This window comes from Gymnogyps californianus, chromosome 25, assembly GCF_018139145.2.
Source record: "Gymnogyps californianus isolate 813 chromosome 25, ASM1813914v2, whole genome shotgun sequence".
NCBI classification, from domain to species: domain Eukaryota; kingdom Metazoa; phylum Chordata; class Aves; order Accipitriformes; family Cathartidae; genus Gymnogyps; species Gymnogyps californianus.
This window is the reverse complement of record NC_059495.1, coordinates 4,801,655-4,828,828: the sequence shown is the minus strand read 5'-3', so window position 1 is coordinate 4,828,828 and position 27,174 is coordinate 4,801,655. Positions and strand designations below refer to the sequence as shown.

The 27,174-nt window shown below is 42.8% G+C and overlaps 1 long non-coding RNA gene across 1 annotated transcript; it reads left to right on the top strand.

Moving 5' to 3' along the window:
* The first annotated feature begins 11,164 nt into the window (after positions 1-11,164).
* LOC127025920 (uncharacterized) lies at positions 11,165-26,935 on the top strand. Its single transcript, XR_007767726.1, has 3 exons — positions 11,165-11,216; positions 13,304-13,355; positions 26,838-26,935. It is a non-coding gene; the product is annotated as an uncharacterized LOC127025920 (long non-coding RNA).
* The last annotated feature ends 239 nt before the right edge of the window (positions 26,936-27,174 follow it).

Genomic DNA, 27,174 nt, shown 5'->3' with positions numbered 1-27,174 from the left:
AGACTCCACTGCAGCCCATGGTGAAGACCATGGTGAGGCAGGCTGTCCCACCACAGCCCATGGAGGTGAACGGTGGAGCAGATATCCACCTGCAGCCCATGGAGGACCCCACACCGGAGCAGGCGGATGCCCGAGGGAGGCTGTGACCCTGTGGGAAGCCCACGCTGGAGCAGGGGAAGAGTGTGAGGAGTCCTACCACTGAGGAGGAAGGAGCGGCAGAAACAACGTGTGATGAACTGACCGCAACCCCCATTCCCCGTCCCCCTGAGCCGCTGGGGTGGAGGAGGTAGAGAACTTGGGAGCAAAGTTAAGCCCGGGAAGAAAGGAGGGGTGGGGGGAAGGTGTTTTTAAGATTTGGTTTTATTTCTCATTATCCTACTCTGATTTGATTGGTAATAAATTAAACTGATTTCCCCAAGTTGAGTCTGTTTTGCCCGAGATGGTAATTGGTGAGTGATCTCTCCCTGTCCTTATCTCGACCCATGAGCCTTTCATTATATTTTCTCTCCCCTGTCCAGTTGAGGAGGGGAGTGATAGAGCGGCTTTGGTGGGCACCTGGCATCCAGCCAGGGTCAACCCACCACAGCAAGCTGTGCTGCCCAGTCCAATTTCTGTTTCTCCCACGAATACATCAACTTATCTCAGCATTCTAGCACCTTTTCAATGGTTTTAATACCTGGCAAAGATTTATGCAGAGGTGACTCATGGTCAAATATCAACAAGCAATTTACAGGCAACGTTTCAAAGAGATTCTTGGAGGAGGCAGAGATCTCAGTTTATGGCATGAGTGTTTGATTACTACCCTCTCAACATAGCCCCTTCAAACCAAAAGACAATTACCAGATATAGAACTGAAAGCGGAATAGCTCAAGAGTGGTTGTAATCAGCAAAAATCTACTGGTCACAAAAATCTGTACTAACGTAGAGTTAGAGAACTAATCCCTCTCTCTGCGTGCACAAACATCCTCTGAGGAGGGCACCTAATGCATTTATTTTGTTTTTTTCACTACTGCTGCCAAAGCCTCTTCACTCACTTGCTGTTCTGACCATGCATGACTAACGTATAGCATCTCCGGGAGCCTTCAGGACTCTATCAGATCTCTGTATCAAACATGCTCTATCTGACCACTGAATTTAATGAAACTTGCTGGAATGAAATATTTTTGAGACCAGCATTCTAAGGGTTGACATTGTCTTGATAATGATAAAAGAAATCATGTACGTATTGGGTTTTCTATTCTCCTTTGAAATGTAATCCTGGGGCTGTGTGTAAAGAAGTAATTGTATTTGAAAAAGAGAAATGGGACCGTGTAAAGTCAAGCTTTGAGAAGCTCTCAGCACAGGCAGAGAAGATTTGAATTGGAGTGTGAGGCACAGAAAAGGATTGACAGTGAGAGACAAAAGACAAAAGGTGAACTGGATAAAGAGTCTCATAGGTCACCAGAATAGCATCGTAGATGAAGATGAAAGGACAGAATGAGAGAAAAAAACATATTAGAAAGATGTATGCATTCATCTATGTACATATATTTCTACATATTTACCTGCCCACACTTTGTCTTGTTTTTATGTGCCCATCTGTCTCTATGACCAAACTGCTTCCCTATTCTGTCTCTTCTGGCCTCCTGCTTCTTTCTCTCTACACCTTCCTCTCTTTCTAAACTTGCTCTTCCAGTGCATTTCTGCTTCCACTGAAAAGTGTTTCTCCCTCCTCTCATCCATTCAATCCATCACAAACCACATTTATAGCTATCTGGACACAATGAAATTCCAGTTCCCTGGTACATAAATAATCACTTCTTTTCATGTAATCTCAGGATTATTCATTTCAAAGGGAGGGAAGTAAATTTAATGAATTTTTATAAATGCTGATATTTTAAAAATAAATGAACGGGGTGCAACAGGACTTTATTAAAATACAAAGAGATTAGCAAGGTCTCATTCCCTTCAATTATTAACAATGTACTTGTTCTCCAGAAAAGTACCCATGAAAATTTAAAACAGATGAAAATGGTTGTTCACTTAAAACTGCTCAGTTAATCTGTGAGAAATGTTTTATTCAAAGGCATTAAATGAATACTGCAAGGTTTGATATGCGATAATCCATCATTCATGTGGCACAAACATGGAGATCGATAAAATGTTATGTCAAGAGGAGAGGTGAACATGGCATCTTTGGAGGATTTCTGCACAGAAGGCTTGTTTCAATTCATGGGATGTCCAAAATCAATATTAAGTCATAGATTTTACAAACTGGATGCCTTTTTGTTTTTTCATTTATAACTCTGCAGTCTCAGCTCACATTTGGAGGCTGAAATGGCATGAGTTGAAAGGAGAAGACTGTGTCTCAAAAGCTTTGGTATAGATTTTCACCAAAGCCAAGGAGCTAGATTTTGGCATTGAGTTTGGGAATGGCCAAATCACTGCGGTTTCAGGATAACCACTACAAAGTCAGCCCGGAAGGAAATCTGGATGTGGATTATAGGTCATATTGGATTTCTCTCCAAAAACAAGCTCAAAGTAAGATTAAAAGGTCTGGCCTAGGCCACAGTAAGAACGGAAACCCATCTAGGAAACATGCATCTAGATCTGTCTGCTGCAGCTGAATGCAGGCCTTTGGGTCAGGCATTTCTTTGCAAGCTACAAGTAGTATTAGCAGGACTGTGCACCTGCTTGAACCTAGTTGGTTTAGAGCTTGAACTCCAACTTGAACAACCTTGTTTTTATTGCTTTCATTGTTTGCATTAGAGTAGGGTCAAAAGACAGCCATCTGACACCAAGGCTATCAGACTATATGGATGTTGCTTTTGTTCTGAGAAAAAACAAAAGAAAGCCAAAACATGGAAAAGAGAGGAAATCTAGTATAAAAGGAAAGTGTTTTGCACATGGTGCCTATTGTACCAGTTCAGCTTTGAGTACAAGAGGTTCTTTTACCCAGCATGATTATTCTTGAGGCCATGCATAAGGTTTATTTCTGTTTTTATTTGAACAAAAGAATTCTTGTAAAAGACTGCTTCTTTACGATGCACGGTGTAAATGCACAATAGTCAGAAAAGATGTGGCTAGGAACCAGTGCAAGCCCACAGGCTCAGAGGGTAGAACTAGAGGGATACATTCACTGGGTTTCTCACGCCCTTACTCTTTACTTCCTTTCTATGTTTCTGCAATTACTGTGCCTTCCAAGGTGAGATTAGGCAAGAACAAGGCTGCTGATCTAAGCACACAGATTAGTTTTATCTCTTAAGGATAAGGCTACTCAGCTCATGATAGTCTGTTATCTGTATTCATAATGAGCAGAGATGTAATGGAGAATCACCAGACTGCAGTGAGTAGCCAAAGTGAATTGTAAGCAGCGTCTGTGTCTCTTTGTTTAGCTTGCTCTACAGTCTGATAATACCAGACTGGGCAAAGAGATGCCAAGTAACTCCCAGTCTGATAATACCAGACTGGCAAAGAGATGCCAAGTAACTCCCATTACGGCAAGGACACAAAGCCACACGTTTGAGCCACTGCAGCCAGGGGCAGATGCAGTTGGCCTCAGCTAGTCTAAGCCTAGGAAAAGAAGAATGAAACGGTGAGGAGACAGTCATTCTTTATTTAAATAACAAGACTGGTAACAAAGAGTACTGAAATACGGACAAGCTACCACAAGGTAAGATACAAGAAAAGACCATGTCTGTTCATATCTTTATGGAGCTAACGATGGAAACAATAACTTATGTCAAACCGGCTTGAAGGCAGAGGGAACCAAGAAAGAAGATGATAATAAAAATCGTTTTGTTTCTTTCTGGGTTAGCCTGAACAGACCTGCATTGTAGTGGTTTGCTGGGTGAAACAGGGGTCTTAGTAATCTGACGTTCCACATCTTGCTTAAGCATTACACAGCTCTTTATACCTCAGTTAATGGAATAGTTCCTTCCTGGTGCATAACAGCCCAGATACTTGGTTTAAGTGCAAAAGCTAGGGAATTATTTGCAGGGAAGAAGCAGATTCTTCTGCAGTTTCTCTGATCCGACATTGAAACTGCTACCATGGCTCAAAATTGCTCTATGCCGGCGTGTAGAGACTGTGAACTGTCTGCTCTCCTACAAATCTGGGCAGAGCAGCAATATGTAGAAAAGAACAGCTAGAAGTGCACAGGGCTTTTAAGTGTCTGTAACAGCATCTTTGGTTGATTAAAGAAGTGTTCATGTTAATCATATCTTGTGCTTAATGAACTAACACAAATTGCATCAAGCAGTGACTCTTTTATGTAATATGCTTACCCATGATACAGACCTCTGCAAGAAAAATAAAGCGAAACGACCATCTGAGGCATCCCCTTCCTTCAATTGAATGACAGAGCTTGGAAGGTTAAAATTAACACAGTGTTTCAAAGCTACCAGCGAAATACTTATTGCAGAGTGCTACACACCTTCTTCTGATGAGGGGAAAGACACAAACATACAGACTAGGAAATTAGAGAAAAGTATAGACAAGAACAGTGTAAGCAATGTAAGAATATCCATTTTATCAGCTTTTCTTCATGCACACAGTGAATCCTAGCTCTAGTGAGTGTCTTACCTTGTAAAGAGGCAGCTTCATCTAACTAGTGAGTCCTGGGTTTTGTCCTGACCTTTCATCATTTCTGGTATGTTCATTGCCAGTCTATTCCTGGCTCTGTTTCTGACTCACAGCATGAATTTGGATACATTTATTTCATTTTCTCTATGCCTCAGCTTCCTTTTCGGTAACATTTAACAAGCTGAAATCACTGATACGTGTGGAGCAGTTTGAAACTCCTGGATAAAAGTAAGAAACTACCGTCTGCTATAAAAGATGACCAAATTTGTGAATGAATAAACCTAGGGTCAGATAACATATTGGAAAGATATTTGTAAGAGATAATGGAGCATTTATTTATAGAGCCATCAGAAGACCAGACCTGGTCTTCTTGTAAATGGAAGCAACAGTCCATTTCTTTGGGCTCTGGGCCAGTTTATACAAAGGCTGACACATTATTAAAAACAGAATAGGTCTATTTTCCATTTCTCAAGGCAGGCTTTTTCATTGCCATATGTTTCTGCTTCTCTATCTAGCTTTTCTTCGAATGATCTGATGTGGTTCTGCAATCTATTACTGTGTTCTTCAGCTAAAGAATCTGATCCTAAAAGGATCAGGGAGAATTTCTCATGCTTCTTCTTGCCTTTACACAGGCTTTTCTTGTCAATTTTCACCCTAGCACCTTGGACACTGGTGGCAGACTAGTTTTTTGCTTGTTTGTTTTTCCTGTGGCACGGAACCATCTAGTTTTCTGAGACTTGAACAACTGGTGCCCTTTTAAAGCCAGTTCAGTGAAACATAAGGATCCGTGACCTGCAAGGTCTGACCAGTTGATCTTATTATCCTAAATGAATGCTCAGTGTTTAGAGTAGCTAAGAATCCTTATTCCTCAGTACACTGCTGTGGATCTGCCTAAAAGAAATTGCCTAAGGACATTCTAGCTCTCATGTTTGCCTCAGGATCAAAAATATCCAGTGGGCAAGGATTATCAATAAACACCAAGCTGCAGTGCTCTGCTCGCTATCTCTGTATCAATTTTTGCCTGCTTTTGCTGGTGAAATTGCATTGGTAAGTAGTAATAAGTCCATTAGACAAACATGACACTCCATTATCCCCCATATCTTCTTTGCCTGGGGATGTGAGAAGTGGCAGGACGTTAAGAGATTTTGCTGTTTTCCCCAGGCTAAATCACTAGCCTTTTGGAAGCAACTGGATGGCTTGGAGGGAGAAGGGGGAGTGTGCTGCCTTGTAGAGCACTTTCCTTGCATATCACCGGTTTGTATTTGCTTAGTGATGGAGAGCCATCCCTGACTCATGGGTGTACGACAGCCCTACTGCATCAGTTTGGTGACATCAGTGACATGAAAATGCATCGAGCTCTTAATTTTATCTAGGGTCCAAAAGGCCCCATGGAGGATCTTTCCTAACTGAGAACCTAAGCATCCAGCCTCACAGTCAAAAGACCTCAACTGCCAACTAAAAGTGGACAAGGGGAAGACGAGTGTTTCCATACTGCATAGTTGCAGTGTGGAGCTGAAAGCACATTCAGGGCTGAGCTACAAAGAAGGAAGGTGCATGAATCCTTTTAGATGGGAATGGAGCAGGCACTCACAAGCAACTTGCTCCTATAGCTTTTGCAGTTTTGCTGAAGTCCTCATAATTTTTCCAGACACTTCTGCTGCAGTGCAGCTATTTCAGCCTGGTCAATGGCTAAAAAAACAGCCTGATGGAAACATATTGTGGTCCCTTTGTTTGTTTCGGGGAGGATTTTTTCCTCGTTATATTCGTATTGAAAAAGAATGATACTGCACAACATTCCTAGATTTAGGGAATCTGTCTGCCAATTCAGTTCAGCCTAAGCCAATCCAATCTACCCATCCATATGCAGAGATATTCAGGAACCCACCTGAGAGCTGGAAAGTGAGAAAGTAATAATTTTCTGACCTGCAAAGATGTTGCTGTGAACAAGGTTAACTGAAAGAATTAATCTTCACTGAGCAATGTTTTACTCACGGGGTTTTCAAGGTTGGGGACTGGGCTGCCTGGACATTGTATCATTTTTACCATGGCACTTCTTCATTTTTCGTTTTACTGTTAGCACTTGCCTCTTTCCCCTCCCTCTCTTTTAATTTTCAACCTTTTTGTAAATGGTTCTGATTTATTTGGCCTCTCCATACCTCTCTCCCTCCCCTCCTCTCCATTTAACTCTCCATAGGAAGAATGAATTTAAAGTCGTGGAACTGCTTCTACCCTGGACAGGAGGGTTGTGCAGTCAAAATTGGTTAGTGATTCAGAAGAGCCCAGATGCTATGGTAACAGAGGCCACAAAGGTATTCAGACAGATATGATAGCTGTCATTTTCTTTTCACCCTCTGTTCCATACACCTCCTTCGGCAAGGGCTGCCTTTGAATTTTGATTTCAGGAAACCCCAATTGTAAGTGCTCATGGTTTCATGTTATGGGGGGCGGGGGGGTGGGGGCGGGGGGAGTGTTTGTTTGTCAGTATAAGATTGTATGTCCAAATTACCAGGCATTGCAAACATCATATGGTTTAATTTTCTTCTGAACAAGTAAAACTGACAATCTGATAAATTTCAGTGATTTCCATATGAACGGATGTTCTTCAAAATGAAATATAATGGGTAAATTCCATGTAGCCTGGGATTCTACTGGGAGCAAACTGCACAGCTACTGTATGCCTGAACACCTTTCATCCTGTATAAAAAACACTCTTCTTAATGCTTCTACTGCTTTTTATGTGCACAGGAAGATTGTAAGAATGACTGTAAGGAAACTAAAACTTGACTAAAAAAGGAGAACAGATCATACATCAAACTATTTGTTCTGAACCCTTGGCTGATTAGAAAGTTTGAATATTTAACCCCTTCCAGTTTCATTACTTCCTCAACCAAAAGAGATTCTCTGCTGAGGGATGTAATGATTTACAGTATTGGCAATACTATTTTCTATTCCTAGTCCTTATGCCTCATAGAAGTGTTGGCTGTCTGACTGCTCCAAGTGCTCAAAGAGCATTTTGTTGAGCTATCTAATAACAAACTGAGTTTTTAAATTTCAGTTAAATTTCAAAGAGGTTTGCAAGCAGATTAATAACTTTTTTTAAAGTAACTTGCCTTGAATTTCTCAAAGAAATTAATCTGGCCACTCACCAAACTTTGCTGGGGACCTTCCCTCAGTTTCCCTCAGCCTTTACCTTTGTAAATCCTTTTCATATCAGCTTTGACAATGTTCTCATCCTAGCTGTTACCTGAATCCCTCTGGAAGCTGGATAGCTTTAGAAGCTCAATAGCATCTGAGCTGAAGTCAAATCTCAGTCTCAAAATTCTCCCCAGCCTCTGCAATGGATTAACCTAGCTCGGTATAAATCCCCAGCACCCTGTGCTAAGCTTTCTTCTATGTATTTTGGACAAGAGTGAGTTAAAAAAACAGAGCTGAAATTCCAGTCTTGCATGTCTGCCATTGGAGCAGATTCATTGCTTGGGATAATTCCTCTGAATTGAACAGCAGTAACCCAGGGATGAACCTAGCCTACAAGCCATATGATGCTATGCACTGTAAATCCCCCTTCTCGTTTCTTACTCTGGCTTCACAATATTTATTGTCTGGGCTAGCGAAGCAAGGAGCAGTGTCACATGTTCACGACACAAATATGCTGTCAGGAAGCCTTATGTCTGATGGCCTGGTTGACTAGAATGGGGACTCAAATATTAGCAGCTTTTATCTAAAAGAGGAGGGAAAGCTCCATTTCCAGGACAGAAGGCATAATATTGAAATGATCCATCACAGCTGATGTACCCAGATGGCTTTATGAATGAGAGAGACAGGAAATGGATTGCCCAGTTCACCGCATTTAAAGCAACAAAGCTGAGAAGTAAATCCTCATGCTATTGGATCCTGTTTCCTGTGCAGGAGATACACCGTATCTGCTGCTTGGAAACAAAGAAGTAAAATAAAAATAACAATTGAGTGTTGTACAAAAGACTTCCTCATGCTACTTTAATCGTAGTACAGTACACCTCCGATGAACAAGACAAAGACCAAGTAGACAGACAGACAAAGAAAGAAAGAGTTAATCTTCAATGCCTGAACTAAAACAGAAACTGAACTGACCTCAGCACAGAGCAAGCACTGGTCAAGCACACTGGTATCCAGGTTACATTTTCACACATTCTCATTTTCATGAAGTGAATCTAGACAGCTGATAAAATGCTTTGAGATCCCTCCAGATGAAAGCTGCTATGGAACCCTGGCAAAATCGTCATTACTGCCTTGTCACACTTTATGTGCTTTTTAAGGTAATTTCCTGCTACGACTCTGGTATTAAACAAAATTATACTAAGCACCATCGCAAGGTCACTCTATATATTTAATTCTTCACATTAAAAATCCTCATCTGCCATGTCTGTTGATTGGTTTGTCTGTTTAATTAGTTACAATGGCTGTATGAGTTGGGATCTGTTGTCTGTCAGCATGACAAATTAGCATATCCATAATGCAAATGACAACCTCTCATCTTTTAGGACACCCATCACATGTAAATGTTAAGTGACAGACCCCATAATTACACGGCAATTGCTGCCTCCCTACTCCTGGGTTCCTGCTCTACATCCTTCTGTCTTGAACCATGCCAAAGATATGTCTACAAATTGATTTCAGATTTAAATCTACTCTGGCTGATACAACTACAGAAAATTTTCAACTACCTATCAGACTTCATCAAAGTTCAGTGCATCACGGGTCACAACCAGGTTATGAATGTGGGCACTGCCACACTAACTGGAGCATGCCTATCTAGCTCAAATCTTCTTGCTGGCAATGGCCAAGATTCAGAAGCAAATACAAGAGAATAATAACAGGAAATTACTGAATAATCGGACCATAGGATAAACATCTTCCTCAGCACTGCCATTTGGATGCTGGCTGATAACCTGAGGCGCAATACTGATATGGTGACAATAAACTCTGAAAGAAGTCCTATTCTCTCCACAGGGAGCAATGAACCGTCTGCCAGGACTCTGGTGTGATATGGCTGGAACTGTAGGCTATGTCGATAATATCTGAGAATCGCTATTGGCTAACTCTCAGAAAGAGATGCTCTCTAGTGTAACTGGGAATTGTTAAGCTTGGTATTATTGTCATCATTTATCTAGCAAGGGAAAAAAATTACTCAGTTGTATGAGGGAAGCCTACTACAGTGTTCCCTTCTGGCTTTAAATCACACACATGTAATAGCTATGCCTCCTTTTGGTTTGGCACCTCATGGCTAGGGCTTTGGATGGTGAGTTGGGAATTGTAAGATCTATTAAAGGAACCGTGCTTTACCTCTGCATGTCTCTGTGTAAAAATGAGGGCAATGCTTGTCTTGGTCACAGGACGCTGATGAGGATTCTTTGTTTAGTTAAATAATTAGGACTAGGTCTTTCCCTCTTGTAGCACAGAGTTACACAGACAGGTAAGTCTTAGGTTATTATTTTCATCACTTGAGATCATAAGCACTCTGGGACAAAACCTCTTGTACTAATTGCGGTAAGGTCAGTGGAGTTATGATGCTGATGGTCTGGCCCTGTGTTCAGCTCTGATGCTAAGCAGTCCCAGGTCTCTACGTGCACTGCCTGCAAACCACCCTGCTCCTTATGTGGTGAGGTCCTACACAAAGCATTTGTTCCCCCTGCATTTGCCTTCAGTGCCCCACTATTTCTGCTCACTTGGCACGCCCTCCTGGCTGGCTGCTCCCTGAGCCTTTTCTACTTTACCACAGAGCAAGCATCAAAAGAAAGAAAGAGATATTTGCAAATCTTCCATGTTTTCTGAGTTGCCTGAATTCCCCCAGCACTAAGGTGTATGTGTGCGGATGCCTATGTTTCCCCAGCGTTCCCTTCAGTGACTACACTTAGCGCTTTTGTAGCACAGAGCCAAGGATTATTCTAGTGGAATTACAAGAGACGAGGCAACTCTGTCTCTGCAGAGAAAACAATTTCACAGAAGACTACACTAGGTTAGGACGGGAAGCAGGGACACAAAGGCAGTGAAAAAGAAGCTGATCTCTCTTTGGCTTGCCAGAAAGAAGAGCCAATTAGGGTAAACCGGTATCCAGAGTATTTTTTTTTAAAGGACAGAAAGGCATGGAAGCGTGAGGTGATTTGATTCCACGTAACTTTCTTTGCCAGCTTAATTACCATTGTATCTCCATCCATCCCCTTCCTGGGCACTTTACTCGTAATGTTGATTTTCACTGGTCCCACAGAAAGCTTATTCTGCTTAGATGACGACGGAATGGGATGTGATTCAAAAAGCATGGCACACAGGTAGCTGGGGAAGCAGGAACTGGGAAGCCTGTGCACCTTAGCTACTAATTCCACAGCTGATTTTGGACAAAATACACATTCTTTGTACTTAAGGAGCCTAATGACAGAAGGGATGCGCTTTGCTGTGGTTTTGCAGAATTGAGATCAGCAGGAAACCAGACTAACACAGGTGGGAAACAGTTTGATAAGAAGTGTCAAAAATCTGACCAACGCAAAAAAAAGCCTTATGAAATATCTTGCTTTTATATTGCACACAGGACTGCTCAAAGCACAAGTTTGGAAAGACTGATAAATCCCTTTTTGATGGATTTCCAGCTCAAGACGTGTGATACATGTAACTTCAATATAGAGGTATGCGTGCAAACCGTTTCTTTTGACCTAACGTAGCATCTGCGATTCAGAGGGACAAAGACAGAAGCCGATAGCTCTATATCATCATCCAAAGCCTGTACTCCAGCTCCGAGTTGTCTATCATTTATGCTTTGCAAGTACAGGCAGCTGGTTAGCTGCAGGCTTCGTTCATTCTCCAGAAAGTTCCTGAAGCAAAACTCAAACCCTAGCACAACATCCAGTATAGCTCCATGCAGCCTGGTCAGGGACAGTTGCAGACCACAGCAGGGCGATGCTGCGGATGGTAAATGCGTGCTTCACAATTCTCAGCCTCCTTAAACCTGACAAGGAGCAACATTTCAACTGGCTGTGCAGCCTTAGCCTGATTTCTTCAAGTAGTTAATGCAGACAACTAGAAACACTCAGAGATTAAATTCTCAGCATCTAAGAAGGGCTTAAAGAAACCTCAAGTGAATAAAATCCCTCAGTGCTGGAAGGGGAATCAACAGTGTTACAGGGCATAAGAAAGAAAGAAACACACCCTGTTGTCTGCCTCCCTTGCGGACATTACAGCCATCCAGTTTGTACAAATGGGTGGAAAACTAGACCCAGGAGACTAAGCCTTACCTTTCCGGGTAAATTAGGAACAACTCAAGTGAAATCAATGAAGTATGAAACTTACAGACAAAATAAATCAGTATTTTTGTATTTGGGGATTTTTTCTCTTTCTTTCTTCTTTCCTTGATCTTATGAAGTGAAATACATTTGAAGAAGCACCTCACTTCTCTGGGGTTCCCACTGGTTCACATTGCAATGATGTGCAGCTGGAACACATTTCTTGTGTATGTATACAAAGCACAAAATAAAGTTCTGAGATGGAAAACCACATGACAACTGATGACCTGCGATGACAGAGAGAGCTCAGGAAATGGAAAGAATGCAGGGACCTTTGGGAAATCTGTATTATTGCTGTATTCCTTGTACCGTACTCTGCCCAGCAAGACCCTGATCTCAGACTCACTGTCTTCTATTAAGGGAAGGCAATGCAACCTGAGGGACAGAGTGCTATTCTGCATCGAGAAAACTGAGCTCTTTTCTCACCTCTGTCTGGGGCCTGCTTGTCTTGTGCAAGTTAAACCTTCCTCAGTTTCTCCATTTGGAAAACAAAGATAATGATCCTGACCTTTATAAAGGTGTTTGCAGTAGGCGGACAGAACGTGCAGTCTAAAAGCTTGGTAGTACTGCTATAATACAAATAATGGTAGTAACAACAAGATATTTCGTTTTCTTCCCTTCCTGACCCTCCTCTCACACACCATTCATGCCAGACTCTCTCCACGCTCTCAGCTCCTGCAGCTTATCAGTTTCTAGCCAGAGACACTGACAACAAAAATAAAACATTTTAACGCATGCGGTCTCTCTCTCTCTGCTCCCCTTCCACCATCCTTTCACTGCAGGAGAGAATGATCGATATTTGAAATGTACATCTCCACCTCTCTCTCCAAGCTGTGACGCTTGCTAGCAAAGGAAAGCTTGTGATGAGGCTCTAGCGCCATTGCTCACAGATGTGATTGATGATGACTGTGCTGGAGACTGGGAGAAGATTGGTTTCTGGGGCTGATTGATCAAGTCTATCATGCAGCATGAAACAGTTGGGAAAAAAAATAATGGGCCATCTCATTCTTTCTAACAATGAATATTTAGTGAGAAGAGCTTACTGACGGTTTTTCCTGATTAATTTGTAATTATAGAAACTTCCTTTTAGATATGAATATCACTAGGTCTTCCCTTTGTTAAGCAAGATTGTCTGACCAGTTAATTAAGGCAAAGGTACATTTATGGGATGTCACAGGAAGCCACAAACATTCCTTTCTGCCAGAGCAATGAGCTGTCTTGTAGTCTGGCTTAGCAAAGGGAAGACCCAGTCAAAGAACCCATTTAAGGAGTTCACTTTCCCTGGTAGCAAAAAAACCATGAATTAATGATTGGATGGGAGACAGATAATGCTAGGATTGAGGTTTTAGTGTGTTTTTATGTATATTTCATAGACCTGTTTGCTTTTTGATGTTTAAAGCTCTTTGATTATTCTTTTTAATCCTTTTTTCTAGATTTTCTTAAGTGCCAGTTGCAGCCCCGATTTCAACTTGCAGGCTGGAGCAGGTGAGCTGTTCTTCCACAGCTAACAAAGACACACTATGCAGGGGACATCAGATGATCTTTAGATATTGTTTAAATTTGTGACAGTAGCACATGAGGCTCTTTGATCTGACAGTGGAGTCACCTCGACTGTGCTGGACAGGACTGGTCACTTTATGTAGCTGAGAAATGCAAACCATCACAGAGGAAAACTGCCAATGTTGTTGTCTTTCAAATTTACTTTCATAACGTAAAATTCTGCAGAAAGATCCTAACTGTACACACAAACATACAGTGAATATTCCCTGTGTAGTGCTACAAGTGATTGCTCACCTAACAGGTCTTCAACTGCTTTACTAATACCCAGTTTGCCGGAGCTGCTTACCACTCAGACATGAACTTCGCAATTACAAATGGAAACAAAATTTCCATTTTGCCCATGGATAGGGTGAACTTTGAGCAAACAGGAACTCAGTAGCTGTGTTGTACTCAGCCTCAGAGATGCAAAAGCACAAGGAATTACCAAAATCAACAAGAAACTAATCTCTTTAATCCTGGAAATTTTTTAAACAAGTTTAAATAATTGATACACTGTCAGAAGCAGCCTGAATCCATGGAGGGGAGATTAATATTAAATGAGAATGCTTCTCCCTGTCTGTATGGGAAAGGATGGCGAAGTCATAAAACAAGTCCTTTGCACACTACAATTGGCATAAGGTAGGTAAAATGCTGGTGAAATTGCTCTGGTTGCTTATTCACTCCAGATTTCAGACACAATCTGACCAGTGGTGTGGTGAGGAGAGAAGAGGTTTCCCAGCTCTGCCAACTTTGTTCTTACAGGAGACAGGAATCAGGAAATATTGGAAACAAAAGGAAAAGGGAAAGAAACTATCTGAAAATCTATATTAATAGTCTCCCTCTGCGACCCTGAGCTTTATGGGTATTAAGGCTTGGCGGCATCCCGCTTGCCCTCTCTCCTGCGCTGCCCCCACTTCCAGCTGACAATTTTTGGCTTCCCTGCTCTGTTCAGCCTTTTGCCATGTGTTGGGCTGAGAAGCGACTGAGACATCCACCACACTGGCATCACCGTGTTGCAAATTTGTTGATCGTGGCATTTGGCCAACCACTGACAGACAATCAAAGCCGATGGCTCCAGATTGCCTTGCGATAGTTTCCCAGTGATGATCCTTCAACAAGAAATGGTGCGGCTCTCTGAAGCCGGGTGGATCACAGGAAACGCAATTCATTAACCTTGCCTGGGGCAAGGCTGGCAACATGTGCAACCCATAATACAAAATGGCAGTTACAGTGGAAAATGGAGACACAACCGCAGACAGAGCATGTTCCACTGTGCTAACGCTTCACTTTTTCAGTCATGTTAATTCAGATTAAATAAGGCGTTTATGTTCATATCTACAAACGTATTTAGATGCTCAAATGCTGCTGAATTCAGCATCACTTTGTCACCTTTGTGAGTCTGGGTCTTAAGCCTTATTCCTGCAACATAATGCAACATGCTTAATGCTGAGAAGGTCACTGTTCATATCAAAGTTGCTACACTGCTCACTCTCTTACCAGTCATGACGCCGCTCTGTCTTCATATATGGTCCTCATCGCAGTAGTATCTGAAGCTTTTCATGTGAGTTAAAAGCCAGCAGCTCTGTCTTTGTCTCACTCTTATCTCCCATTCAGAAGCAGGATCATTATCTTCAATATACCTATAAAAATAAGTACTGTGAGATTACTCAGGAAAAAAGCAGCCTCCCTCTATGATAGGTAGCAATGCCAGGTCAGACTAGCAGTTACAAAATGCAGCAGAAAAAAAAGAAAGGAAACATATATCACTGCAGAATCCCAGCCCGACACTCAGGAGACATGCTGGAACGGTGCCTTGGAGCCCTGTGCCAAACCGATGGGTTTCGCTAGGACAGTGAGTGGGATTGTGCTAAGGATAATGCTTTCCTTAGTATTTAATGTAAATAGACAGAGTTTTATTAACCTGCCCCCTGAGGTACCTAATAAGGATCATGTCAGAGAAGAGAAGCAATAAGGAAACGAATAACAACTTACTGTATTATGTATGCATGATGATAATCAATACTACTTTGCACTAAAATAGCAGTTGGCATCCAAAAATCTCAAAAAAAAAAAAAGCAGTAAGAATTCATTCATCAACGACCTAGTCTTTAGAGGCACTTCAGTATTATTACATGCTTTGTTCAGTTGGGGGACTTTTTGGGCCACAGGGAAAAGACAAGACTTGCCCAAAGACACATAGCTCAAAGGTGACAGGGTTGCAAAAAATAGCCCAAGGTTCTGTGTTCAAAGTCTCATAGTGATTAACGCCTAGTGGGGGCCATTATGTTCATACCACTTAACAAAGGCCACCAGCTTCAAGTTGGTGATTCCTAGATCGAGTCCAGTAATTGTGCTTTCTTCAGTGCCGGTCTCTTGAAGAACTAAAGATGAATTAGATGGCAGAACAGGCGATCTGTTAGGTCTAATGGTTGTGACCAATCACTCTGAAAAGTGTCCCTCAAAACAGGATTTCTCTTGGGTTGGGAGGCAGTATCATACATTGCCTTTAAATCCACAAAAGGTGCGTAGCACAGACAATGCAATAACGGCAGTATGGAGCAAGGCTGTTCGAGAGTGATCTGGCAAACTGTAGTTGATACCCAGTGGCAATTCACAAGCATAGGCAGCCACTCTGGTATATTTGATTTAACACAACACTGATGCTGCGGACTGCTGACTGACAGCCTCCTCCATCATGCATGGCAATTGCTGGGAGACTCTGCAACCATGTGGCTCTTGCTGCTTGCCATCAATCTCTACCATAGGAGGTTCACAGCACATGCACAAGATCGTTGTGCCAATGGAGAAATCAGCTCCCAGGTCAGACAGGAAACAACACAGAACTTGCTGCAGGTAGCAGAGACTGACGTCACTGGGAAAGTCACCAAACCGGCACTGAAAAATTGGAGAGAGCCTTAAATTCTCCAGCAACAGCTGAGCAACTGTGCTTTCGGTGTAGCTCTGCGCTTCCCTGAGGGTTCCTAGGAGACCATCTCGCACACATCCATTAAACGGGCTGTTATTACAGATGGCAGGGAGACGGAGGACGCTTGGCCCTGGGTTGAGAACATTATTATTTCCTGATCATTAATACATTGAGTGGCTTCTTACAAGCTGAAATATTGCAGAAAAATGTGAAATGCATAAGGAACAGGGCACAAGTTCACTGTAAAAAATTTTTCACCCAGGGACTGATTCCAGGCCATGTGGTTTATGGGATGTCTTAAAGAAACAAGGGCCTGTTCTGTAGACACATGGTATCTGCCCAAGTCTCTCTCCTATACACTGACACCAGTGCACAATTCATACTGGAGATCAGCTTAAGTGCTGAAATAGCTCTTCTGGGACATACTTTTTGACTGCAGAGTTTCCACTGCTTACAGATATACTGCCTCTGGCAATATTTGGTGCTTCTTGGGAGCCTTAGCTCCCAAAGTCATTAGATTACCTGAGAAGTTCAGCTTTCAGGCAGAATAGCTTACAGACACAAACTCCAGAGATTTAAACCTCTGCAGGTAAACATCGAAGCCCTTAATTTTAGGATTAGTGGGATCAAATAAAAAGTCTGACTCCTGATTTTTCAACACTTCAGGTTAGCAGCTGCAAAGGTCCTTCTCACATAGACTGGCATGTGCTTGTTAAATGCATTGATTAATTGCAGCTCTTGGGTGTCATGCAGGGAAAGACATGAGCTTTGAAGCAACCATGGCTCTGCTCATTTTCAGCCAAAAATGGATACCCGGCTGTCCTGAAGTAGCACTGAAGTCATACACACTGAAAATCTTGCAACTCTGATAGGAGAATAATTGCCTGCTCTCTCAGTACTAATATATTTTTGGTTTCTGGTTGGCTGCATTTGCATCTGGCATTGCAGACTGCCTTCCCCTGAAGCATTTTTATTGGATTTGCTTGGTCTCATGACTTACTGCATTTTTTAAACTAAGTTCTAAATAACTACAATAAGCCCCAGGATGGCTCAGTATGCTGGAGCAAACCAAGGTACAGACAGGAGTATGGGGTAGATCCAGGCAGCCCAGGTGTGACATGAAGAACCGGAATACACTCCAGGCTGGAAGACACATCACTGAAAGTGTTGGAGTTGCTCTTCCCTTCCTTGCAGACCAGCAACAGAGCCTTGAGCACAAAAGCCCACGGCACAAACACTATAAATAACATTAATGGGGCCACTGCTGGTGACATCAGAGTAGAAATTAGCGAGACTGGCAACTGCAAAGCAGCAGCAAACTGAAATATTTTCACCCCAAGTGTTTTCTGGAAATGGTCTTTTATCTCAGAGGCTGAGTCAGAGGCAAGTAAGGGGGCAGATGACTCGCCCCCACTCAGCCTGCTATTGTGGGACTGTCACTTCTGTCTCACTGCAGGACAGAAGGAATTTCTGGGAGCCATTTCCGACCCCCTACCTCAGACTACAGCAATTTTCATTCTACGACAAAGTACATATTCAGATGGCACAGGAGAAGTGGTCTCTGTGGGTATTTTTCACTACACTGAGTCACACTGTGGGGTGTACGGGAAGGAAATGCTGTCAGGTCTTTAACAAACGCAGTGTCACGACAATCCCTGCAGTGGCTTCTCCTCAATATGGTAGGCATTGCAGTGCTGCCACCAGAGCCCCATTTCTCTATTTCCCACAGCATCTTCTGGGAAGGGACTAGCCTCATCGTAGCTCTGTGCCACTCCAAAATTAGGACACCCTATCCCGCTCCTTCTTGTGTCAAGTGGAGCTGGAGTAGCCTGTTCAGGACTTCTCTCCCTTTCTCAGCAAACACCTCCAACAAAATCTTAGTAGCAAAACAGTTTTACTGCCAAGGTGTCATTCTGCTGGGATTAAAACTGCTCCTAGCCTTTGGATGAGTCCTCCTGAATAATAAAGCCTGTGTAATAAAACAGTCTGTTAATTTTACAGCTAGAGTGTAAGTATGAATTGCGTAAGAAAGCTCTTGGAAGCAAACCAGACTTCGCTGAAGTGGCCATGAGTGCCTTCAGCATAGCCATGAAATAGCCAGAAAACAAAAAAAGTGCAAATAATTGGGCAAGGAATGCCCCAATGTAGTGTGCTTCAGCACTGCCACAACAAGACAGCGACTGTAGAGCACAGGAGCTAAGGACAATAGCACTTCAGCTAGCAGCTAATTTTCCAGGGTCTCAGGCAGGCTTGTGCTGACTGTACTGAGGGCTGTGCTGCTGCAGTTTTGATTTTTTTGGTGCCCAAGCTCTCTAGCATAAAGATAGCTCGAGTACATCCAGATGTGCCGCATACACAGACCCCAGCTGCAATATCAGCATGGCTTTTAATAGCCCTCTGTGGAAGATAGAAGTGCTGACATGTAACTCCCTCAGTCATCTGAGCTCCTCTAGGTGAGGGTGACCTGCATCTCCAGAGCCTGATACTGGTTCGTATGTCAGGCTACCAACACAGTCCAAGAAGTGCTACTCCCAGGCATACCACACTAGGGTCAACCACGCACATACGCGCTGCTTCTGCATTGGCACAGCAATGGCAGACAGTGAAACTCCTTATTACCAGTCATGCACTGGATGCCCAAAAAGGAGAGAGTGCCTGGCCTGAGGAGGTGGCAACCAAGCTCCCAAGAAGATGGCAGAAGCCACATTCATGCCCTGTGTTCCCTAGGCAAAGCTGTTCTGTAATGCCTCCAAAAGAAGCAGGAAAAGAAGTGGGAATCCTGCAGAGCACTGGTTCTAACAACCAAACAAATCCCAAGGCACTTTGTAAAAATAAATGACAAAGGGATAATCAGTGACCTGGCCATTAATTGAAACAGCTATCAATCCTTTCTCTGGAAAGAGTTTGCATTGTTTTGAGAGACAGCCTCAGCCTTTTGCAAAGCCTGGTCACAGTTCCAAAATCCAAATTCTCTTCTTTGTTGGGAAAAGTGACATTATTTCTGTTGCTTGTTCCTGACTCTTCTCTCCCCTGGCCCTTTCTGCGGCAGTTCATGTTGCTTGGCCAAACCTTGGCAGTGCAGGAGAGGAAACATTCATCAGTGGCAGAGGAGGGCTGGCTCTGACCTTTCCTCTCGGCTGTTTACAACAGCTGTCGAGCTGTTTGTTGAAGTCCCTGACAAGCCGTCTTGCCCTTTTCTACAGTCTGAGATTGGGTCATCAGGGATGAAGCTCCTGTCTGCGGACAGAAGCAGATGTTCAGAGACAGAAGGCGACAGCATGCAGTGCAACAGATAGCATCAGCAGAGTCTGATACACTCCCTAGTGGAGGGCTGTAAGGTGTCAGGGTATGCCTGATGGCAAAAAAACCAAGGTCCAAGACTTGATATCACTGAGACATCACAAAAAGATGACACAGAGGGAGAGCTGTGAGGTTAGTGTGTTAGTGGTAATAAATTAGGAAGCGCCAATTAAAAGTTACCAACTTGCCATCTTCTCCTTTTAATATACTGTCTGGTATGTTTGGTTTAATACTTATACTATGACAGGAACTCTGCTTTGGGAGCTGCTCCAGCCTACCTTTGTAAGGATAATCCCTGCCTTGGAGAAACTCTCATCCCATAAAACTAGGTAGGTAATGTTGGAAAAGGAGAGAGAGGCACAGGAAAGTAAATGATTTTCCATCAGGTCAAGAATAAAAACCTGCTTGCCTGTCCCTAGGTCACTACTGTCTTCATACTGCTTTGGCACGTGACTCAGGGCACCAAGAAGAACAAAGGGTTATTCTTTAGATGGATTCTAATTTTTTTGCAGTTTAAAGCAGAGATAGAACACACAGATAAATTCTAATTTCTAGGCAAGTTCAGACATGGATTTGGATCCAAATGTTACCTTACAAATTCATGTCATCCAATGCACTCCTCTTTGCATTTCTTAGGTTAGATTACATAGGTTCTGCAACAAGTACAAGGTCTCTGTTCACAAGTTAAACAGACTTGCTTTACTTTTTTTCATATTTTTATGTGCCTGCTGCTGTCCTTAATGCAGGATTAATGGATGCAATGCTTTGTGGTCGGTTTATGTAAATTGCTGGCAGCAAACAACAGTCATAATACACTTTGTTGCAATGAAATGCAGTTTGTAGTGAAATCTATTATAGTTCAAATATAAATTAATTATAATCCCTTCTGCTGTAGTGAACCTTCATGTATAATTAACATTTACTGTAGGGGGAAAAGGAAAGGAAAAATCCCCATCTGAATGTTTCAATGTCAGTAATAATTTCCACTTCCCTAATGTCTCTCATAGGAAGGTATATTACAGTTTACCTGTCCCCCTAGACAACGCAAGTCACAGCTGTCTTCAGCTGAAGCCAAAAGACGCTGCTGCAGCATGAAGAAAACATGAGCAATTTCAGATCACACGGTGTTCTGGTTGCCAGGAAATATGGACAGCAGCTCTTTCTATGTCTGCTGTATCCAGCGCAGGACTTAGGAGAAAAGAGTGGTAAGAAAAGGCAGCCTTGCGGCTATTAGCAACTATACCACTTCTGGTAAAGATGTCAGACTCAGGAATGAGTTTCCAGACCCAAGCTGCTGGAGTCCACGTGGCATGTAAAGGCTGACCTTGCCTATGTCCCACAGTCAGACACCTATGGCCCAACTCTTTGGCCCACCAAGGAGCTTACACAACTGTGTGCACACAAAGGAGTGCACACAACTTCACTCTAACACTCTTGAACAAATTATTTCTACTGGAGTTGAGTTTGCTTAACGTGGCAAAATTCACTGCTCAAACACTGTAATAACAGCACTGCAATTTACAGGCACTTCATTCAGCCTGGATCATGTGCTTCCAACAGAACTGGTTACTGACTGCTTAAGGACTTCTAAAACCAGACTGAAGGAAGGTGAGAACAGCTCTTGTGAGAATAGGAAAGAAATGTTGATGGCTCAATGTCTGAATTTGTTCAGGGCATGGGTCAGCAAAAACGCTGGGAAACTAAGGCTGGTAAATGAAAATTTGGAGGATCCTTCCCCCTTACGACAAAGCCTCCTGCTCCCAATCTCTAATGAGAGTCAATTGCTGCTGATAAATTTTACATAATGGCTTTTTGCTTGTTCTGCAAATTAAGCAGAAAAATTGCCTATTAAAAGGAAAACTGGGGCGATTCTTAAAACTTAGTGTAACCTATTTAGCTGCTTAGGTCAGATGCAGGGTGGAATCCAAAGTCTCCTTATTAATTTTCTGCAGGGAGCAGCAGTTTGCACTGCTGAAGCAATGTCTTGCTTCAGAGACCCAGCGAGAGCGGATTTCAGAACCACATCAAAGCCGGCTGGTACCAGAGGGGCTGGATTAGTTCCTCTGCTGATGCTTAGGCAACTGTCCTTCAGCGCAGCACACCGCTCTCTTCTAACCATTTTCCTGCTGGCTGACTGGTCACCCACACAAGATGTATTTGCTTAAACCAGCAACAAAGACGGGAAATGCCAGGCTTGAGTCTCAGAGCTTCTTTTTAACCAGGACCTGTCACAGCAGCTCTTTGCTTTCCAGCGCCTTTCTGACCCAATCCTGCCCTTCAGCAGTCATCTCCATAGTGACATAGACTGCATCGGGCTTATTTAACCCTGAAGCTGAAACCCACAATGCCTAGCAGAACTAATCTTTTGGGGGACGTGAGCACCACCTCCTGACTCATTTCACTCTGGGGCATAGGATGGCACCAACTTTTACTTACTGCTGGGCTTGGCTGCAATCTGAAAGTGAAAGAATAGAGGCTCAGCCCCAATACACGCAGATATTCAGGCCTTGTTAAAACATCCCCCCAAACCTTTCTTACAAATCACAGTTGTATATTCAGTTTCCATATCACTCTCTCCCTGAATGTTTATCTTCATTATCTGTATGCTGACCCTGTACAACTCCCCCAGCTGCATTTGCCTCCTTATGTTCATCCCTCTGTCCTATCCCTCTCATATAATGCATATTCATCCTTCCCCATATCCCTTCTTGCTCTGCACAGGCTCCACTCCACTTGATTTCTATTCCTCTTCCCCTACAGTGCTTCACAAAGCAGGGCTCAGAGCTCACTGGAGACCAGCCTGGTGGACCGTTAATTCTCTCTGCCAGGACCCATTTTCTCCTTTCCATTATTCTACCTTTGTCACTGCATGTTTTTTTTTAAATTGGCTCTGGACTGCACACATTTATTTGCAGTAACACTCAGGTAGCTAAAGCTACCAGCAAACCAGCAGCAAGAAGCATAAGCAGTTTGTTGGTCGAGTTGGGCTGGAAAGTACCTGGCTGTAGGTTAGGAACAGCTAAGAAGCTGCTGGTCACTCTTTTGTTGCCCTTTTCATCCGCAGTTATTAAAGTTGACACCTTTTTTTTTTATTTTACTTTTAAACCATCTGCTTACTTCATCCTCTCTCCTCTTGTTAGACAAGGTAGTAGCAAATTTACAGAAAGCTCCAAATTACAAACTTGGCTGTGAGTCCTTCTTACTTTCTCCTAATCGGCTCATTTTTCTTTCTCTACCCAGAGCACCACAAGACAACCTCAGCTCCCCACATGTTTAAGAGGCTATAAAAGGCTAGCATGCCCTGGCGATGCTGCAGTCTCCTCCAACTCAAGACACTGACCAGTGAACAGTCAGCATTACCCATTAGTGAGGTCAACAACTGATAGCTCCTTACTCTTCTTCCCCCAGTTTTGCCAATAATTGGACCTTATATGTCCTGTCTCTCTGCTGGTCTTCATGAAGAGCACTGCCAGACCTAATCATGAACACACACACACACACACACACACACACACTGTTCCACCGTATTCCTGTATTTGCATCCATCCTGCCTGCAGTCTGCTTCCTTCACCATCCCCCAGCTCCATCTCATCCATATGAATAAGCAAACATGCAGAGATGCAACTGAACTTAATGCAGTTGATTCCATCTACTTCCCTACTTACTGACTGCAGGACTTAACAGCTCATTTATCTGCTTCTGATACAGGTCCCTTGTGTTTCATTACCTGCACGAGATCCCCATTTAAACCCAAGGTGTGCTTTTCTTTCTTCTCTCCCTGGGTGTCTGAGTGCTGCTGAAAACAATTCCAAGTGTCTTAGCTAATCAACGGTATCTCCCAGCCAATCTCATGCTCCTGACATGTGTGGGCCTCCTGCTTATCCTTCCCCAGCCGAGAAAGAATTACCCAGAGATTTGCTCAACCCACAATGTGCCTCCAACACAGAACCAAGGCAAAAAAAAGAGGAGGAGGGGCAAAAAACCGGAAAAAATACCAGCAAAGGTTGCCAGATCTAACCTTGGTCTGCTTCAAAAGCTACTTGTCCTTCAAGAGCAGCATCCAGAAAGCACAAAAAATAAATGGTATCTGGACCTGCATAACAACGTAACCGAGTCCCCTTCAGCATTAATAATGATACAGCCATTGTCAGCTCCAGCAGCTATCAGGTCTCGCAGGGATAAACGCAGTGGGGACAGATACTGTTTATATCTTTTGATTCAGGCTGAGTCTGCGCCAGTGCTCTGAAACGTCAGAGCCTCTTCACTTTGCATACACACAGAAATTAACTAAATAACCTCTGCTGGCACTAAATAACCACTAATCCTTGGAGAAAACGTTCTTAATAGACAAGGGGAGGTGGTTCTAGTAAAGACTTTATTGATAGACATATGCAGAGGGACTAACACACGTGACACAAATTTATAAATTCTTTCAACGAAAGAAAACAAATTAGAAAAACTAAAACATATTTTCGGCATTTTTCTGTTTTAAACTAACCCTTTCTTTTTTCCCATCACCAAGATCTTTTATGTTTAAAATATGCTAAATTGTAATAGAATGGATAACCTCCCCCCCTTCTTCCAAAACAAATCAATGTTTGATTCAACCTGAAACACGTATTTCCTTCTTCATTTTCCCTCCACCCCCTGGGAAAGTAACAAATGCTTCTTTCCCTCAAAGTGTGCTTTCTGCTTTTCAGCACATTGCTGAATATAAACACTGATTATTTACACAGCTCCATTTATTACTTTTTTTGCTAGGGAACCAACGCACAGCAAGGCAAACCTGTTGCACAGTCAGAAAAAAGCTGCACAGCACGCTCCAGTGCCCCCTCTAGTGGCAGCTCTCTGTCTACCAAGCCAGCCGCTGATTCCTGGCCATACCTCTCCCCCACACGCCCTGTATCCACTTGCCACAAACAACACTCTAGTTTTGAAGCTTATTTGTGGCTCATTTGCAGAGCCCTAGGAGCACAGGGAGAAAATGCTCAGCGTTCTCAGGGCACAAGCTAGGTAAGCTGAGCTTTCACAATCGAAAATGAGTATCTAAGGTTTGACAAGGTTAGAGCTAAAACCAGAGTATTTTTACTCCGATATTTCCGCCTCTGGCTAAGCAGAAAAGGAAGACTCACTTATGGTCATTCCCTCCTGCCCCATTCCTCAGTTTTTCTACCTACTGAGCTATACCAATTGATCAATGCCCCTCCTGAACCTATGGCAGAGATCTGGCAAGGCATTTCTAATGCTCTCCTAGCTCCACGCTAGCTGAGCACATTCCTGTACAATCAGGTAATCAAAATCCCACAATTCATGTTATATTTATGACTACCCCACACGTTAGCACTAACTGGTGAGAGAAGCAGCATAATTCTTGGCAGCCAGTTCTGCTGATTACATAGTATGTTACCAGAAGTAGCCTCATATTTGTATCACTCCATGAATTAACTTTATCTGCATCAGGTCCACAGACACAAAACATCGACATAAAGTGAGAAGCAGAGCTTTGGAACCATCTACAAGAATGAGATAAATACTTCACCCTGAGTTTTAATTAAAATGGGCTTAGCCACTTCACTTTATTTATTTTTTTGACAGCCATCTTCCATTTTCTTCCTAAATACAATCTACTCCCATTTTTCAGTGCCATTGTAGGGTCAGTGACCAAAGTAGAGAAATAAAAATCACATGACTGAATTACTGCATTTTCCAAACACTTAGCATTTTATTGCTAGTAGCTAACTGCCTTCAGAGAACATCTGCTTTCAGTTCATAGTGCAATCTCCATCTCAAACTGTAGCTATAACTGTTCCTGAGGAGCCCGAAGAGACAGGCCATAGCATTAAAGACTGACCTACTTCCATCAAAGAATTGTTATCACCTCCTTTTCCTTTTCTGTCCTTCCCTTCACTTTGCCGCTTGCAGCCTTCCCTTCCCAAACTGGCTTCTGTTTCCAGAAAAAGCTGCCACCACATGGAACTACACTTACCTGTGACCAGCGAAGGAGGATAAACTGGAGGCTGAAGGGAATGGCAGGCTTGCAGTAACCTCACACCATGAAGCCACGAGTTCAAGTCTACGCATGTGTAATTTAGCCCTTCTCTCCTCTGAACTTGCTGAAATGAGCAGCAGACCTCCTTGGAGGTTTCAGAGAAGCTCTTAAGAACAGAGGGCTAACTCTCTCTCTGTCTTCACAGTGCGGATAGACTCCTGAAATCCTCATGGATTTCACTGGAAAGAAAAAAGCTGCCCAATGCATCCTAGTATCTTTAGCCAAAACTGTCTCTGTCATCATTTTCTGAACGGACTGGATATCTGTATGATGAAAGCAAAATACCTCCCAGTGCTGGAAGAACATTCCAGCTATTCCCTTTTTTCAGTCTGCATTATAAACTCAAACACTAACTAGCCAACTGGCAGCCACCTTCACAGAGAACAGCAAAGCCTTTTCTTTATTTAAGGGTTGTGAATGCAGAAAACAGAATGGTGTATGCAGAAAACAGAACAGCATTTCAGTATAGGATTCCTGACATAATGAGAGAACTGGCAGTAAATAAAAGACAAGATGAGAATCAATAGCTTGTGACAGAGAAAAGGAACATCAAAGGAAATGCAAGAATACAGAGAGGAGAAAGGTAAAAAAACCCCACTTTTTTCTCACAGAAACTAAATTTGTAGGGGTTTGGGCTTAATCCAAGGCTGAAAGAAAACTATAGCACAGCTGTCAGTGATTTCACCACCCTTTGGATCAGGTCCTCTGTTTTTTTATTTTAATTCAAACTTCCTGCCCATACTTGTGAAATAATACATGTGATACCTTTGGAAAGGAACAACAGTAAATTCCCACTTTCCTCCCAAGTTATCAGCATAGCGAAACCAGGCTGAACAGGCTCAACTATACCACTGAGACAGTCTCTAAAACAGCAGTTCACGCATCTCAGCTCTGGGTTCTTTCCTGATACTGACGACCTGTAGCACAAAGCAGGGTCCCTTCTTCGCAGTTCAGTGGTAATTGCAATTAAATGGAAGGTTTGCAATGAAAGCAAACACGGTAATGGAGTTAATTTTAGCAAACCACTAATGAGCAATACACCAGCCTCCTTTTTTACCCTTATGGCCAACCTCCTAATGTGCCTTCTCTTGCTTTATTGAAATCATTAACAACTAACCCGCTGTCCTCCTTTTGGAAAACACATTTCTTCCAGATTCTGCTCCACGGGGATCTGAAAGAGCTTTTCCAATCAACAATTCATTGAATGAAGTCTCCAGAAATCTGCTGTTGTCCTTTCCATCCTGAGCTGACCTTGAGCTATTTAAACCTAGATGGATTTCAACTCCATAGCTCCACCAGCCTACAGATCCTCCTCCTTGCCCTCCACCTGGGATAAGAGAGGCTTTTCAGAACACGTTAGAGGAGGTCTGCTAAATGATGCATTGAAAAGAGCTGGAGGGAAAAACAACTTTATCATCTTGCGGCTTGAGCAGAAGGGGATGGGGTTCCTCAGTGCTTTAAAAGATAATGAAAAAATAAAAAATCCACGC